At 47.4% G+C, this 18,003-nt stretch overlaps 1 long non-coding RNA gene across 1 annotated transcript; it reads right to left on the bottom strand.

Moving 5' to 3' along the window:
* Nucleotides 1-6,195: 6,195 nt before the first annotated feature.
* On the bottom strand, nucleotides 6,196-10,051 carry LOC147971332 (uncharacterized). The gene is made up of 3 exons (XR_015604631.1): nucleotides 9,422-10,051; nucleotides 8,106-8,182; nucleotides 6,196-6,484 (listed from the first exon to the last, which is right to left on the bottom strand). It is a non-coding gene; the product is annotated as an uncharacterized LOC147971332 (long non-coding RNA).
* Between the last annotated feature and the right edge of the window lie 7,952 nt (nucleotides 10,052-18,003).

Raw genomic sequence — 18,003 nt, 5'->3', positions numbered from 1 at the left:
CCGAGATTGGAAAACTGTGTGTAACGGTTGGATTTTGTGTGGAGGCTATATATACCCCTCCACCTCCTCTTCATTCGTGGAGAGAGCCATCAGAACACATACACAATTTCAACTCACATGTTCTGAGAGAGAACCACCTACTCATGTGTTGAGACCAAGATATTCCATTCCTACCATATGAATCTTGATCTCTAGCCTTCCCCAAGTTGCTTTCCACTCAAATCTTCTTTCCACAAGATCCAAATCCTATGAGAGAGAGTTGAGTGTTGGGGAGACTATCATTTGAAGCACAAGAGCAGGGAGTTCATTACCTACACACCACTTGTTACTTCTTGGAGAGTGGTGTCTCCTAGATTGGCTAGGTGTCACTTGGGAGCCTCCGACAAGATTGTGGAGTTGAACCAAGGAGTTTGTAAGGGCAAGGAGATCGCCTACTTCGTGAAGATCTACCGCTAGTGAGGCAAGTCCTGTGTGGGCGATGGCCATGGTGGGATAGACAAGGTTGCTTCTTCGTGGACCCTTTGTGGGTGGTTGCTTCTTCATGGACCCTTCGTGGGTGGAGCCCTTTGTGGACTCGCGCAACCGTTACCCTTTGTGGGTGGAGCCCTCCGTGGACTCGCGCAACCGTTACCCCTTTGTGGGTTGAAGTCTCCATCAACGTGGATGTAGGATAGCACCACCTATCCGAACCACGGGAAAAACATCTGTGTCTCCAATTGCGTTTGAATTCTCCAAACCCTTCCCTTTACATTCTTGCAAGTTGCATGCTTTACTTTCCGCTGCCAATATACTCTTTACATGCTTGCTTGAATTGTGTGATGATTGCTTGACTTGTCCTACAATAGCTAAAATCTGCCAAGAACTAAAATTGGGAAAAGGTTAAGTTTTTATTTGGTCAAGTAGTCTAATCACCCCCCCTCTAGACATACTTTCGATCACATCCGGGAAAATATCCCCGGTGTTCCGCGTTTTCGGACAGATGAATCGGAGGGGAAAGTTGCGTGTTCGCTGTGCAAGGGACGTGTGGCGGACGAACGGGCTGCGTATCCGGACTCGTCTCGTCGTTGTGAGCAACTTTCATGTAGAACACATTTTCATCCGAGTTACGATTTATTTTCTATGATTTTTCAAAGATTAAACCATTTTTTTGAAATTAATTTTAATTCGAAATAGAACAGAATATTCTTCTGTCACCTAGTGTCACTCTAGCCAGAGTGCATGACCGTGGGCCAGGGGAGTGCTGAGTCAGCAACCTAGTCAGCGTTTGACTGGGTCTACTTTGACTAGTCAAAGGGTCAGGTGGGACCCTTCTGTCAGTGTCACACGTGTTTAAAGATTTCTTTTAAGCTGTTTATTTAGAGGTGGGGGCCACTGTCATAGTCCTATCAAATAACAGGGTTAGTTAGTTTGGTTAACAGGGGCTTTCACCTAATCTAATTAGGTGGGACCCATTTGTCATTTGCTAACAACCTTAATTAGCATTAATTTAATACTACTAAACTAAACCTCCTACTACTAGTAAACAAGAGCCGACCGTTCGTGCGGGAGACATAGCCAGCGCTGTGCTCACACATGCACACAAGCACACGCCACACTCAGCCATGGCCTTGGCCAAGGCCATGACCAACTGCAAGCAGCATGCGGCAGCAGGTAACCACACTACGCAACAGCAATGGCAACGCAGCAGCAAAGAGCAGCACCAGTGGCTAGGAGTAGCAAGCAGCAACAGCAGCGCAGGGGCAGCAGCAGCAGGCTCGCGGGCACTGGCGTGTGCGCACGAAACGGCCATGGCGCCAGCAAAGACGGGCAGCAGCGGCAGCAAGCAGCATCAACAAGCGGCGACAATAGAGCAGCAGCGGTGACGGGCGCAGGTGGCTGCAGGAGGACGCGGGCGAAGCGGCCAGAGGGCGCGGTGGCAGAACGAGCTCGGGTCAGGCGGGCAGCAGCGTCTACGGCGATGGATCCACGCGAAGGAAGAAGAGGATCGACGGATGGGCTCATAGGGGGGGCGTAGGCGAACTCGGCGAGGTCGGGGGCGGTCGAGGCGGCGCAAATCGAGGCGAAATCGACGACGGAAGAAGGAAGAAGATGATCTCGATCCCGTCGTTCGGCGGTGCCCTGGCTCGATCTGGACTTGTAGACGACGTGGAAGACGACGGGGAAGCCGAGGGACACACTATCTTGGCGCAGAGACGACGGTGGCCGCGACAATGATGACGGCGAGTGCGGTCACCGCACGAGCTCCGAGCTTGTTTTCGAGCAGATGAGGAGTGGCACGATGGGGGGAATGAGAGGGGATCGATCGAGAGCAGGCTAGGGTTTTCGGTGGACGCGTTTATAGGTCGTGGGGGCGACGTGGAGACCATCCATGGCTAAGGCGGCTCGGATGCGCGCCACGCCCTCCTTTGCCTCCTGTAGCGTGAGGTAAGGGATGCTGGAGGTGGGCTGGGCTGTTTTTCTTGATAGGCCTGGGTCCAATAGTGTAGGTCCTTTTCTTTTTCCCTTTTCTGTTTACCCTTTTCTGTTTCTTTTTATTTATTTGCTTTTCTTTCACTGTTTTCATTTTTATGGAAATAGCAAATGATTTCTTTTCCACAAAGTAATTGGCACATAAATACTAGGCCATATATTAAGGGTGCACACAAGGTTTGGGGTTAATTGGACAAGCTTAACTAATTATTTGTTTTGAAAAGGCCATTTTATGTGATGTTGGATCATTTATTATTTTCCTAGGAATTGATTTTGTGAGTCAAGTGAAGTTAGTTTCAACATGGCAATGAACACGGGAATTTATAGATTTATTCGAGCATTTTAGTTTTAATATTTGAAAACGTTTATTGTTTGACTTTGTTTTAGATTTGAAATTTCAACCGGTTTCGAACCAACGCGAGTTTAAGAACAGTAATCATGGTGACATGGCACCATTAGAAGGGGATTACTGTAGCTTAATTATCCGGGCGTCACAATTCTCCTCCACTACAAGAAATCTCGTCCCGAGATTTAAGGGGTGGAGTAAGGGGGAAAGACTCAAGAAGGACGGAGCTCAACACAAGATAGGTACCTGGGGCTATCTCAATGAACGTGGCATAGAGGCATCTCTCGAGTTGAAACTTAAGAAAACATCGAGAGCAAAATATGAAGGTACAATAGGAAGTTTCAAACGAATGGACAAACGATCGATACCTAAACAGAGTGTGAGAAGGGTTCAGAGCATCGGGAATAGATCATCTCTCCGTGGGTGGCTCGCGATAATACACAAAGCCAAGAGCAAATGATACTTCGGAGTAAAGGATATACAGGAGGGTCAGGTTCCGATCCTGTGGAACTGTGGGTTATGGGCCCACCATGTGGGTTAAAATAGAAGGAGCGATGATATCTTGCACGGTCATGATAGCAAGGCATGCCAGAGGGTAGCATGTCAGTTATGTCGGCAACAACGTCGGTACCAAGGGCGAGGGACGAAGATAACCATTTTCCTGCTCGTTGAACGAGGCGGGCCGTTAGGCAAAGTTCTCGTCCATCGGTGGCTACCGGAATGTCATCAACAATAGTAACAGGGTCTTTACTGACAGAGTTGTACATTGAGGTGCTTACCTAAGCAGGAAATTATCTCTACTGAGATAAGTTAGTTTACCGGAAAGGTTAAACAAAAGAATGGAAAGGAAAAAATATGATCAATATATTAATCAAAACAATGGAAAGGAAAATGTGTTTAAACACAATTATCAGGAGTATATCCTTCCCAAGGACAAGCAGAGGATGATATCCATGACAAGATAGAAGTATAAAACCATTTAGGTAAGGGGAAAGAAATTTCATGATATCACCCATACAACGGTGTTTGGATAATTGATAAAGAAAATTTAATATCGTGCTTCAAACGTTCTTATTGGAGATCGGATTACCATAGACATGCTTCGAGATAGCATTGACATGGCTTCAAGCAAAGGTCAGACTTTCGATACATCAAGGATCCATCGGAAACAATCTTAGAAAATAAGTCATACAATTTTAGCAGGGGAAATATGAGGGTGCGGCTGACGGGCTCAGCCAGAATCCACCGACATGCAAAAAAAGGATGTATTTCTAAAATTATATGAACAAGTTTGTGTTGGGGGAAGACAAGAATGTTGTTGGTGCTGACACAAATCATCGAGAGGCAAGGATGGTATTGCTAGCCATTAATTCAATTGACATCTCTGAAGAAGCCAAAGTGTTGACGATGATCAAGACAAATTTTGTCGAGAGACTCTATGAAGATGCCATCGAGTAGAAAAGGAAGGATGAAGTGAAAGGCTATGAGAACCACGGATTTGACACAAGCTCAAAGTCAAGCTTGTTGTTTGAGGTGAAATGATAAGATGAGGAAGATCGACGTAAGCTTAGCTCATCGTCAAAAGTTGCTCCAGGCATAAGGATCAGGTAGCACAGTTAAAAAGTTGACATGATAAAAATATAGCCGATCAGGCTAGGAATGATGTGATGGGGTATAAAGCTTATTAGCATCAAGTACTAGGTGTAATGCCAGAAGGTAAATCGGAGTAGAGGTTGGACGGGGGAAATGATTTGCAGATGATAAGTAATTTTAACTTACCCAGTAAATGGGATCAAGGAGGAAATATGGTCAGGACCATAACTGCAAGGGATCCAATTTATGATACCGTAAGAATTATTCAAATGATTAGATATCCTTGCGAGGAGCTTTCATGATAAGTCCCACACCGTGTCCGTGGGCATGAACACAAGGTTCAGGGTCGACTCCCACTTCTACAATGCATAACCTTTCATTTTACTTCTCGCTCTTGATGAAGCTGCAGTATTGAAATTTTATCTGACGAAAAGCCAGTAGAGTATAACCCGCATAACTTTTGAGTTCACACAGATTAGGGAATGCATAGGTTCAGCCCATCGGGGCATCTTAGGAACATATATCATAAATTTCGAGAATAAATAACACAAGCTTAGTAGTAGAGCATGCTTGAGAAAGCGGAGGATACAATTTACCAAAAGCATTATGTCTCCGAGGAAAAGCTCACAAGCTTATTGAATATGAAGGACGTTGTCGGATAAAATCCGAGAAAAGGGGGGGTCTGGTGGTCCACAAGGGATCTGATGTGAGCATCAATATTCAACTAGAGGAAGAAAGAATACAAGGAGATCGGATTATAGAAACAACTGACTAACTCAAAGCTCAACTGCAAATGAATTAAGAATTCCAAGACAAGGGACCAGAAGCAATGCTCTGATTAGGGATGGATAGGTAGAATAGCCATAGGGGTACAATCGATGGCGATTTGATTGGTCGAGATCCAGCACATGTTAAAATGACGTCTGTGCCGGAAGGATGAATTCTAGGATCTGATTGAGGGTTGCGAGCATTCACAACATATTGTATCAACGGACTCAAAATGATAATGACAAAGGCTGACAATAAGATTACTAGACTTATGGTATTAACCATAATGCAAGCAAGCAAGAAATTCAAGAACAATAGGCTATTGAGGATTTTCACAAGAACGAACGGTACTACAAAGACTTTTGTGAAGTACATGAGTCAACTGAGGATGAGCGGATACTCGATAGGTGCACAAGGTTATCCGTAGGGGTATTCAGATGACAAGGAACTGCAAGGCAGTAATCTCAAAGGATTCTCGGAAAAAGGAGAGCAGTTCAGGGCATCTTGTAATAACAAGATCAATGGAATAGAATGTAAGATTGGCAAGTGTGTGTAGTTATCCATAAGGATATTTCGCTGGTAGGGAATTGCAAAGGCAACGGGCACAAAGTCTCGAGAGAATATCGTAGAGTATCTTTGGAATCTTCTGATGCAGCAGGCGATCATCTAAAATAAGGAGGCTCTCCGGGCGGAAGTAGTTACGAGATCCTAACGTTAGAGTTAGCAAAATCGTTTAACCCGAAAGGAAGAGAGATCAAAGTCCCAGAGTATAGACGAGGAATAAAAGATCCTAATACCACCCAATGGCGACGTGGGCCCATAAGCCACACAGCCATGTTAGTAAAAGTTTTTGTGGTGACTAGACTCGACTTCGGCCAAGGAGTTGGAAAGGGGGCGACCTACAGGCAGTCGGCTCTGATACCAACTTGTGACGCCCTCGATTCAATAATACACGCAAATGTGTACGATCAAGATCAAGGACTCACGGGAAGATATCACAACACAACTCTAGACACAAATAAAAATAATACAAGCTTTATATTACAAGCCAGGGGCCTCGAGGGCTCGAATACATAAGCTCGAAAACACAAGAGTCAGCGAAAGCAACAATATCTTAGTACAGACATAAGTTACACAAGTTTGCCTTAAGAAGACTAGCACAAAAAGTAACAACGATCGAAAAGGCAAGGCCTCCTGCCTGGGGGCCTCCTAACTACTCCTAGTCGTCTGCGGTCTTCACGTAGTAGTAGGCATCCTCTGGGTAGTAGTAGTCATCAGTGGCGTCGTCTGGCTCCTGGGATCCGTCATCTCGTCGCAATAATCGGGTATGGGGGAAAAGAAGTAGCAAAGCAACCGTGAGTACTCATCCAAAGTACTCGCAAGACTTACATCAGATCTAAACTAAGTATGCATCTGTATCAAAGGAATGGGTTGTATCTGTGGACTAAACTGCAGAATGCCAGAAGAGAAGGGGAAAGCCTAGCCTATCGAAGACTAGCATCTTCAAGCATCTTGCAGCATATAGAAGAGTACAGATCAACATAATGGAAAGTAGGTAGTGTTATCAACCTCGGCCAGAGATCCTTTCTCGACTCCCTGTGAGAAAGCAATCCCAGAGCCATACTATCCAGTTATCATCTCATATCCAAGTCTCATCTCCATGTCTCATCTCAAGTATCCAGTTCTAGTTGTATCGATCGGGATACAACTCCAAGTGTCCGTTACCGTATGACAGGCTATCGATAGATGTTTTCTTCCTTGCATGGGTGCACCAACTTACCCACCATGCTCGATTAACTCCGGCCGGACACACTTTCCTGGGTCATGCCCGGCCTCGGCCAAATAATACGCCGCAACCCGACCTAGGCTTAATAGAGAGGTCAGCACGCCAGACTAAACCTATGCCCCCAGGGGTCATGGGCCATCTCCCCAGGAACTCCTGCACGTTGCGAGGGAGGCCGGTGAGCAGACCTAGCTACCTCCCTAAAAAGGCAGGAGCTTACCAGTCCAACCCGGCGCGCGCCGCTCAGTCGCTGACGTCTATTAAGCTTCGGCTGATGCATACGACGCAGAACGCCCATACTATGCTCACGTGATGGTTAGTGCTATCAGGCCAGAGGCCCCTCGGATCAAATATCCAAATCATAGTGGATTGGGAACACGCGGTAACAAGCAGAGACTCACGAAACATATGACCTCGTTGCCCCGTCCCGAGGACTTGCGGCAAGGGCTAGGAATGCCCGACCACGCCTCGTAATTATCTCGCGGGCACCCTCCAGGTCAACCCGTCTCCACATCACTCGCAATTAAGCTCGCGCGGGTACCCCTCAGGGCCGACCCGTCTTTAGTAACATGGTTCAGTGTAAAGTCATAGTAACCATAGTAATTGTGTGTCCAAACATCAAGGGAAAAACCCGAGGAATCACACCTGGTGAATTCCACTCGATGTAATCATCAAGGTGAATGTAAGAGGAATCACCCCCGAGGTTCACACTTGAGGGGTTGCACGACAGAGTCGTATCGGAAGTGGTTAAGGAGGAAATCACCCTCGATGACCACGACCTAATAACTACACTACATGGTTAACATTAGAAGTGCTGAAGAGGTCTCACCCTCGGCACTCAATAGTAACCCAGTAGTGTCGAGCAACTAAGGTGAAAGTGATGTGCGGTGCCGGGGCCTGGTCTTCGATCCCGTTGATCGGGTCTTCAATGATGAAGCAGGGGCAACAAGGACAAGGTGGGGGTCACTGATGGATCACTAACCAACCTATACTAAGCAATTTAGGATAAGCAGGTAGGTAACAACAAGTAGGTTACAAAAGCAGGCTATGTATCAGAATAGGAGCAAACAAACACAGTAGCAAAATCTAATGCAAACATGAGAGAATGGAATGGGCGATATCGGGATGATTAAAGGGGGGGCTTGCCTGGAAGCTCTGCTGAAAAGGAAGAAGTGTCGTCGTCGACGTAGTCGATCACAGGGGCATTAGCATCGTCACGTGGTCTATCAAAGAGAAGAGGGGGGAGAAACAGTAAATACAGAGCAAACAATGCATCACAAAAAATATAAAAAGGCAAAACACGGTGCCAGGGGTGACCTAACGCAGTACTAGGCGATACTGGTGAAGGGGAGAAACATCCGGGAAAATATCCCCGGTGTTCCGCATTTTCGGACAGATGAATCGGAGGGAAAAGTTGCGTGCTCGCTATGCTAGGGATGTGTGGCGGACGAACGGGTTGTGTATCCGTACTCGTCTCGTCGTTCTGAGCAACTTTCATGTAGAAAACATTTTCATCCGAGTTACAGTTTATTTTCTATGAAGATTAAACCATTTTCTGAAATTAATTTTAATTCGAAATAAAACAGAATATTCTTCTGTCACCTAGTGTCACTCTAGCCAGAGTGCATGACCGTGGGCCAGGGGAGTGCTGAGTCAGCAACCCAGTCAGCGTTTGACTGGGTCTACTTTGACTAGTCAAAGGGTCAGGTGGGACCCTTCTGTCAGTGTCACAAGTGTTTAAAGATTTCTTTTAAGCTGTTTATTTAGAGGTGGGGGGCACTGTCATAATCCTATCAAATAACAGGGTTAGTTAGTTTGGTTAACAGGGGCTTTCACCTAATCTAATTAGGTGGGACCCATTTGTCATTTGCTAACAACCTTAATTAGCATTAATTTAATACTACTAAACTAAACCTACTACTACTAGTAAACAAGGGCCGGCCGTTCGTGCGGGAGACATAGCCAGCGCTGTGCTCACACATGCACACAAGCACACGCCACACTCAGCCATGGCCTTGGCCAAGGCCATGACCAACTGCAAGCAGCATGCGGCAGCAGGTAACCACACTACGCAACGGCAACGGCAACGCAGCAGCGAAGAGCAGCACCAGTGGCTAGGAGTAGCAAGCAGCAACGGCAACGCAGCAGCGAAGAGCAGCACCAGTGGCTAGGAGTAGCAAGCAGCAACGGCAGCGCAGGGGCAGCAGCAGCTGGCTCGCGGGCACTGGCGTGCGCGCACGAAACGGCCATGGCGCCAGCGAAGACGGGCAGCAGCGGCAGCAAGCAGCATCAACAAGCGGCGGCAATAGAGCAGCAGCGGCGACGGGCGCAGGTGGCTGCAGGAGGACGCGGGCGAAGCGGCCAGAGGGCGCGATGGCGGAACGAGCTCGGGTCAGGCGGGCAGCAGCGTCTACGGTGATGGATCCACGCGAAGGAAGAAGAGGATCGACGGATGGGCTCACATGGGGGGCGTAGGCGAACTCGGCGAGGTCGGGGGCGGTCGAGGCGGCGCGGATCGAGGCGAAATCGACGACGACAGAAGGAAGAAGACGATCTCGATCCCGTCGTTCGGCGGTGCCCTGGCTCGATCTGGACTTGTAGACGACGTGGAAGACGACGGGGAAGTCGGGGGACACACTATCTTGGCGCAGGGACGACGGTGGCCGCGACAATGACGACGGCGAGCGCGGTCACCGCACGAGCTCCGAGCTTGTTTTCGAGCAGATGAGGAGCGGCACGATGGGGGGAATGAGAGGGGATCGATCGAGAGCAGGCTAGGGTTTTCGGTGGACGCGTTTATAGGTCGTGGGGGGCGACGTGGAGACCATCCATGGCTAAGGCGGCTCGGATGCGCGCCACGCCCTCCTCTGCCTCCTGTAGCGTGAGGTAAGGGATGGTGGAGGTGGGCTGGGCTGTTTTTCTTGATAGGCCTGGGTCCAGTAGTGTAGGTCCTTTTCTTTTTCCCTTTTCTGTTTACCCTTTTCTGTTTCTTTTTATTTATTTGCTTTTCTTTCACTGTTTGCATTTTTATAGAAATAGCAAATGATTTCTTTTCCACAAAGTAATTGGCACATAAATACTAGGCCATATATTAAGGGTGCACACAAGGTTTGGGGTTAACTGGACAAGCTTAACTAATTATTTATTTTGAAAAGGTCATTTTATGTGATGTTGGATCATTTATTATTTTCCTAGGAATTGATTTGTGAGTCAAGTGAAGTTAGTTTCAACATGGAAATGAACACGGGAATTTATAGATTTATTCGAGCATTTTAGTTTTAATATTTGAAAACTTTTATTGTTTGACTTTGTTTTAGATTTGAAATTTCAACCAGTTTCGAACCAACGCGAGTTTAAGAACAGTAATCGTGGTGACATGGCACCATTAGAAGGGGATTACTGTGGCTTAATTATCCGCGCGTCACATGAGGGAACAAATTTTCTCGCCATTTGAAAACCACTAAGGTATGTCCTTTTGTGTGGCCTCGAGCGCGGAAATGGATTCCACGTTATGTGTAGGTGCCTCCGCGGGGTGGAGCTTTGGAGAGCAATGGCCAAGAAGTGAAGGCTCCCAGACATCAAGGATGTCTGGCACATAGGCCCGTAGTGATTATTTAACATACTAGAGCCACTCTCACAGACGTTTCATATGACGCTCTTGATGACTATATGGCCCTTGTCAAAGAGATTAGAGAGGCGAGATTAAGATGGTCTTTTTTTAACACAGTACAGAGCAAGCGCTTATATACACGTGCATACACTCACCTCTATGAACGCGCACACACACTCTATCCCTATGAGCACTTTAGAAAGACTGAGCCAGCATATCATACATCTCCTTCCACTGAATGCGCATCATCAGAAATCCAAAAATAAATGCGAGAATCAAGACTTGAACTCTGATGGGCTGGGGATACCACAGTCCCTCTAACCAGTGGTGGAGCTACTTGGGGGCCAACCTGGGCCATGGCCCCCCAGCTCATAGGAAAACATGCACATCTTCTATATCTGAATAGGGACACCCCATTAGCTGATTTTCTTGGCTTCTCAGGAAGCCACATCACCCGGATTGCTATAGCCGTTGATACTGTAGAGCCGAGAAGTCTACAGCCGTCTGATCAGCAACTGGTGAAATTTACGGAGGCTTGCCACCGCTAAGTGACAATAACGCTTCGTTCCTTCTCTCTCATTCATTCTTTCTTCTCGACAGAACCGGACATACACAGCGCAACACACAAAAAAGAAAGGCATCGCTTGCAAGAACTCATCCTCGTTGCTTTCCTCAACCTAGCTCGCCGTGGCAGCACACAAACTACGAGGGCTCCCCAGGCGGACGAGGTCGCTCTCCCATGTGGTTCTCTCGATAGTGCGCCTGATCACTCCCCATGGCCGGATGACGCTCCCTCGCGTGGTTCTATCGACAGTGCGTCTGGTCGTTCCCCATGGCCGGCCTAGCTCATTTTTTGATCTCCTTCGTTACTGGACAATATCGTGTGCGCTCTGGTGGAATGGGTTCGCGAGGAATAGAGAAAGAAATTTCATGTTTAGAGTTGATGCAATCCATGGCCTAAATTGTTCAATACAGCAGGATTTGGTGGTAGTTGTGCGTCTATATATGTTCATCCATGCCTGTGCCGAAGCTTGAGGATGACCCAAACTGGGCTAGATAGAGGTTGCGGCCGCACGGTTCGTTGCTAGCCCATATCAAGCCCAATAGCCCTGCTACGTGTGACATCTTATGGTACGTTGTTGGTTGTCCGTGCTAGCCCATGTAAGAGGCAGGCATGTAACTTGCTTAGTTTGGTCATGTTGTTAGCCCATCTAATGCATCGCACTAGGGGGGTGTTTGTTTCCGGGGACTTTTTGTGTAGGGACTAGAAAAAGTCCCTTTTAGAGATTTTTTTACCAAACGGGAGAGACTTTTTAGGGACTAAATTAGGCATTTGGAACTAAATGAAGAAAACTCTCAAGGAGAGTCTTTTTGGGACTTTTTGGGACTTTTCCAACAATGCCCCTTCATGCACCCATTGGCCCGCCACCCTATAGTGTTGTTTGATTGTTATTTTTCTATATACTAGGGACAACATGGTCATTTAATAACCTCTAGGAAGGGACTAGGGACTTTTTAGTCTCTGGAAACAAACAGGGAGGGACTTTTTAGGGATTAGAGACTTTTTAGTTGGGACTAGAAAAAGTCCTAGGACTAGAGAACCAAACACCACCTAGGTCTCTAAGGCTTCATCTCTCTCTTCCGCTCATCGCCGTCGCTCTATCTTCTACTCGCCGCCGACGCTTTCTCTTCTACTCGCCAGTCGCCACCATGAAACGGCAGCCACCACTACACATGAAACAGAAGCATTCAACACGGATCATTACTCGACCCTCCATTACCCCGCCGCTCTCTCTTTCGCTCGATGCTGCCTTTCTCTTTAAAAAGACGTCCTCAAGCACACACAATTCCTCGCGTCCTCTTCGTCTCTAGCCCTCCACTCCGGTAGGTGGACGCTCCCTATTTTTAACCATCGTCATTCTTTCTGATTCATGCACTTATGCCTTTTGAATTGCCTGCTTGCGCTCTGGATCCACAGGTGCTTGGCTCATTGAAGAAAAAAATCACACAACCTCTCTTGGTCCCCATATTATTTCCTGATATGTATGTGGTCCATAAGATATGTTGTATTCATTTCTTTCAATGCTAGAGTTTAATCTATCATATGCAGTTTTTTTGAAGATGGGGCAGACAGAATAGTAGTTCATTTGACCTGAAACAGTACCTCTGCCTACCAGATTAACTGACCAGAAAGAGGCCAGGGGTAAGATTATAATATTTGTTTGCATGCTATTGTAGAGTATCATGGAATTCAACATGGATTTCCACAAGTTGTGCAACTTAGATTAGCAAACCACTTTTACTCTATAAGAAGACTATTTGGCATTCCATGATAGCATAGAAACACAACCGAATACTATCTCCTTCTGAGTAAAAAATGATTATGCCCTTCAAGTGTTACTTCACTAGGTTTGTGACGCCCCGAGACCGATGTGCCAGGTGTCCTCTAGTTATTCGCTGTTGTTGCCTTGTCATGTGCTTGCGTGTCATGCATTGCATATCATGTCATCATGTGCATTGCATCATCATGTTTTAAAACTTGCATTCTTCCGGGTTCCCCCAGTTCCATATGTTGTCCGTTCTGAGCCTAGACACACTTGCACGCGCTCGCGGCATGTCCGAAATATTATTTTATAAGTGTCCGGAAAATGTTATCGGAATGGGATGAAAACTGGCGTGTGGTCTTATTATAGTGTAGATATACCGCCTGTCAAGTTTCATCGCATTTGACGCCCCAACGTTTAACTATAGCGGCATTATAGCCGGTCTAACGTCGGACGTTTTCGGTCTCCGAAAACAGTCGCTGGGCCTCCCTCTCTTCTCTTCTCTCAACTCGAGACCGCCTACACAGCTCACTACCTTCCGCCAGGTCCAACCTAACCTCTCTCGTCAGCCCGACCCCTCGCGCGCGCGTCCGAAATCTGTCCCGGACCCGACCCGGGCAGTCGTCATCGTTGGATCCGGATCAACCCCAAACATCTACAAAACATCTTCCTTTTGTTCATTGAACCCCCTAGCCTATTTTTTTTCTGCCCGTCCGACTATGATCGGAGGGGCTAGATAGCCCCTACCCAATTCCTACCTGCTATTTATAGTAGATGAAACCCTACCTAAACTAGCCAACCCTAGAAATTAGGAGGTTTGTCCCTTTCCCCGCCGCCGCACTCTCCACCAAATCCCCTATCGGGATCCTCCCTGATCCAATCCACCAACCAGCGCTCCCCCATGTCCCTCCTCGATCCCCATCACTCGCGGCCACCCAAAAATCCTACCAGTCACCGGGAAGCTCGTTGGCGCAAGCTCCTCCCGTGCCCTTCCTGAGCCGAGCGCCATGGCCCCGCCGTATATCGCCGGAGCAGAAGCCCCTTGCCTAGTGCGCCGGAGCTGTGCCTCACCACCACCACGGTCAGCTAGGCCACAGAGGACCAGGTCGCCATGCCCCTGCCTTCCCTTCTTTTGCTCGTCGTGCTCCTGTCTCTCAACCTCTCTAATCTCTCTCGCCTCTCCCTTTTCTAGCAGAGACTCGACGCCTTGGACGCTCACGTCCCCGATCTTGCAGCGCCGCCGCCTGGAGCTTCTTCGCCAGAGGCCTTCGCCTCGTCCGCGTCGTCGGCGTCCATCCCCGCCTGAATCCTCGCGTCCTCTCCGAACCTTGTGACTGCTGCTTCGCCTCTGCATCGAACGAGTCTCTGCCTCCTCCGCCCGAGCCCCCACACAGGAGATGCCCGGCGCTCCACCCCAAGAAGGAACAGCGCCCAAGCGCTCCTTCCTCCTGCGGCCCTCCAGCCGCCTGCCATGACCTTCGTCATGCCCGCAAGCTTCGCCTGCACCTTGCCTCCCCGACATGAACTGTCCCGATCCAGCCATCTCCGATGGCCTCCTCCTCGTCGTGGCCTAGGCGAACTACAGACCCACCGTGACCTCGCCCTCCGACGACCTCCATCGCCCAGGGCCCCGGCGACCTCTCCGCCCTAGCCTCCGCCGCCGCACCGGCGAGTGCGGCGCGGGAGCACCGCCTGCGCCGCTGCTGCCGTCGCGAACCTCTCCTGCCGCTCCTTCGTGGACCCCGCGCCAAGTACGTGCCTCGCCGGAGTGGTCCTCGCCGCCGCCCTTCTCCCTCTGCCTTGCCCGCTCGCCGGAGCTCGGGCGCTGCTCTGCTTCGTGCTCGCTGGCCCTGTCGTGCGCTGCTCTGCTTCGGCCAAGCCTCCCCGTTGAACCGTTCAATCGCCAACGTGGGCAGCCACCTGGGCCTCAAGCCTCCCCGTGGCCCAGATCTGTTAGCCCAGCTGCGGGCCTGCCTCCTCCTCTCCACAGTTCCGGGCCAAGGCCCATGGTGAGCGCCCAGCCGCCCCTGTTTTGGTCCAGTTCCTTTTTTTTTCAGATCTGCGTTTTAGTATTTTTCCAAAGGCAGCAGTTTTGCAGAAAGCCCCTGTTGTTCATGCATTAATAACTCTTGAACCGTGCTTCGGATTAAAATGGTTTAAATATGTAAAATGCTTAGAATTTCATATAGTTTCATGATATGTCTTTTTCATCCATGTTTAAAATGTTTAATATGTTGTTTGTTTAAATTTGCTTAAATAACTTGCTAAAATGGTTTAATTCATAACTAAATAACCGTAACTCAAAATTTAATAAACTTTATATGTAAATGGGGTGGAAAAATGCCTAGATTATCATGATGGCTTTACTTTGCATGTTTAACTACCCTAAAATTGTGTTTAGGGTAGAACAGTACCAAATATAGTTTATGCACATGAGGAGTTTCCGGATTTGTTGTTCGTTGCTTCCGGCCTCATTTAACCTTGACTTGATAGGTAGTTTTACTTTGCTTCACCCTCTTGCCATGGTTAATCAACATTTAATTTTGTTGGGTACATAAACGAGATTGAACTAAAAAATTAATGTGGTGTTCCGTCAATATGTAACTCCGTTGCATAATGAGCTCCACTTAATTTGTAGTATTGTTTGTGCACTTTGCCATGCCATGCTTCATTAAATCGGACATGCATCATACTCGATTGTGCATCATGCCATGTTGATGTGTTGGTTGTTTACTATGTTGTTTGCTTCTTTCCGGTGTTGCTTCTTCGGGTTGGTTCCGATAACGTCATTTGTGTGAGGATTCGTTCGACTACGTCCGTTTATCTTCTTCATGGACTCGTTCTTCTTCCTTGCGGGATTTCAGGCAAGATGATCATACCCTCGAAATCACTTCTATCTTTGCTTGCTTAGTTGCTCGCTCTTTTGCTATGCCTATATTGCGATACCTACCACTTGCTTATCATGCCTCCCATATTGTTAAACCGAGCCTCTAACCCATCTTGTCCTAGCAAACCGTTGTTTGGCTATGTTACCGCTTTGCTCAGCCCCTCTTATAGCATTGTTAGTTGCAGGTGAAGATTGAAGTTTGTTCCTTGTTGGAACATGGAGATGTTGTTCCTTGATGGAACATGTTTACTTGTTGGGATATCACAATATCTCTTATTTAATTAATGCATCTATATACTTGGTAAAGGGTGGAAGGCTCGGCCTTATGCCTGGTGTTTTGTTCCACTCTTGCCGCCCTAGTTTCCGTCATATCGGTGTTATGTTCCCGGATTTTGCGTTCCTTACGCGGTTGGGTAATAATGGGAACCCCTTGACAGTTCGCCTTGAATAAAACTCCTCCAGCAATGCCCAACCTACCATTTTCCACCTAGCCTTTTCTTTCCCTTGGGTTCTGCAGACTCAAGGGTCATCATTATTTTACCCCCCCGGGCCAGTGCTCCTCTGAGTGTTGGTCCAAACTGTCAGCCGCCGGTGGCCACCAGGGGCAACTCTGGGCCTACCGGAAGTTTGGACAATCTGAGTGTGCCCCGAGAAAGAGATATGTGCAGCTCCTATCGGGATTTGTCGTCACATTCGGGTGGTGTTGCTGGTTTAGTTTTACCCTGTCGAAATGTCTTGTAACCGGGATTCCGAGTCTGATCGGGTCTTCCCGCTAGAAGGAATATCCTTCGTTGACCGTGAGAGCTTGTGATGGGCTAAGTTGGGACACCCCTGCAGGGATTTGAACTTCCGAAAGCCGTGCCCGCGGTTATGGGCAGATGGGAATTTGTTAATGTCCGGTTGTAGAAAACCTGAAGTTGACCTTAATTAAAATGCATCAACCGCGTGTGTTACCGTGATGGTCTCTTTCCGCCGGAGTCCGGGAAGTGAACACGGTGTTGGAGTTATGCTTGACGTAGGTTGTTCTAGGATCACTTCTTGATCATAGTTTCTCGGTCGTGCTTTGCCTTCTCTTCTCGCTCTCATTTGCGTATGTTAGCCACCAAATATGCTAGTCGCTTGCTGCAGCTCCACCTCATACCTTTACCTTACCCATAAGCTTAAATAGTCTTGATCGCGAGGGTGCGAGATTGCTGAGTCCCCATGACTCACAGATACTTCCAAAACCAGCTTGCAGGTGCCGTTGAACCGTGCAGATGACTCAACTAAGCTCAAGGAGGAGCTCGATGAAGATCTTGTCCTTTTTGTTGTTTCGTTCTAGTTGATCAGTAGTGGAGCCCAGTTGGGGTCGATCGGGGACCTTGTCACATTTGGGGGTTCTTCTTTTATTTTGGTCCCGTAGTCGGACCTTGATTGTATTTGGATGTTGTAATGCTTTATTCATGTATTGTGTGAAGCGGCGATTGTAAGCCAACTATGTATCTCTTTCCCTTATGTATTACATGGGTTGTGTGAAGATTACCTCACTTGCGACATTGCTTTCAATGCGGTTATGCCTCTAAGTCGTGCTTCGACACGTGGAAGATATAGCCGCATCGAGGGCGTTACAAGGTTAATGTTTCATGTAATCCATCACTTGGGGTTTCTGCCTATGGATCTGTCAGTATCATATACAAGAGGTATATATGGGTTGCTATCGTCAAGCATGCATGCAAGCAGCAAAGAACCACACTTCTATTTAAATTTATATATTGTTGCTTAAATTGTAATCCATTCTAACTATTATTTGTACTACTTCAGGATGATCATATGCATGTTTATGGATTCAGCTTATGCAACTATAAATGGGCTGAATTGCATTAGTATAAAACTGAGCAAATCTGAATTGTGAAGTATATATGCGCTTCTATCCACTTTATTGGGATGATTATGTAGATTTTACTATAATTGTTGTCAATATATACTATTTTCCTATTACATGTGCAAATAGTACAAAAATAAAGACAGACCATATCAAAATTTTGAATGAAATTGCTTCCAAAATATTGATTACATCGATATGATTAAAAAATTGTCAAAATGTTGCAGCAAGCCTTAAGGCATAGCAAGTATATGTTTGCTTTCACAATGTCAACATTTATCATTGCACCGGCTCTCATCTAGAATATCCCGCAACAACGCGCGAGGTACCACCTAGTATGCCTTAATATTTGGTTTAATTTT

The sequence above is a fragment of the Triticum urartu genome, chromosome 5A (genome assembly GCF_056163025.1).
Source record: "Triticum urartu cultivar PI428250 chromosome 5A, HENAU_Tu73, whole genome shotgun sequence".
Taxonomy (NCBI): Eukaryota; Viridiplantae; Streptophyta; class Magnoliopsida; order Poales; family Poaceae; genus Triticum; species Triticum urartu.
The sequence above is the reverse complement of the archived record's forward strand: the minus strand, read 5'-3'. Positions and strand labels throughout refer to the sequence as shown.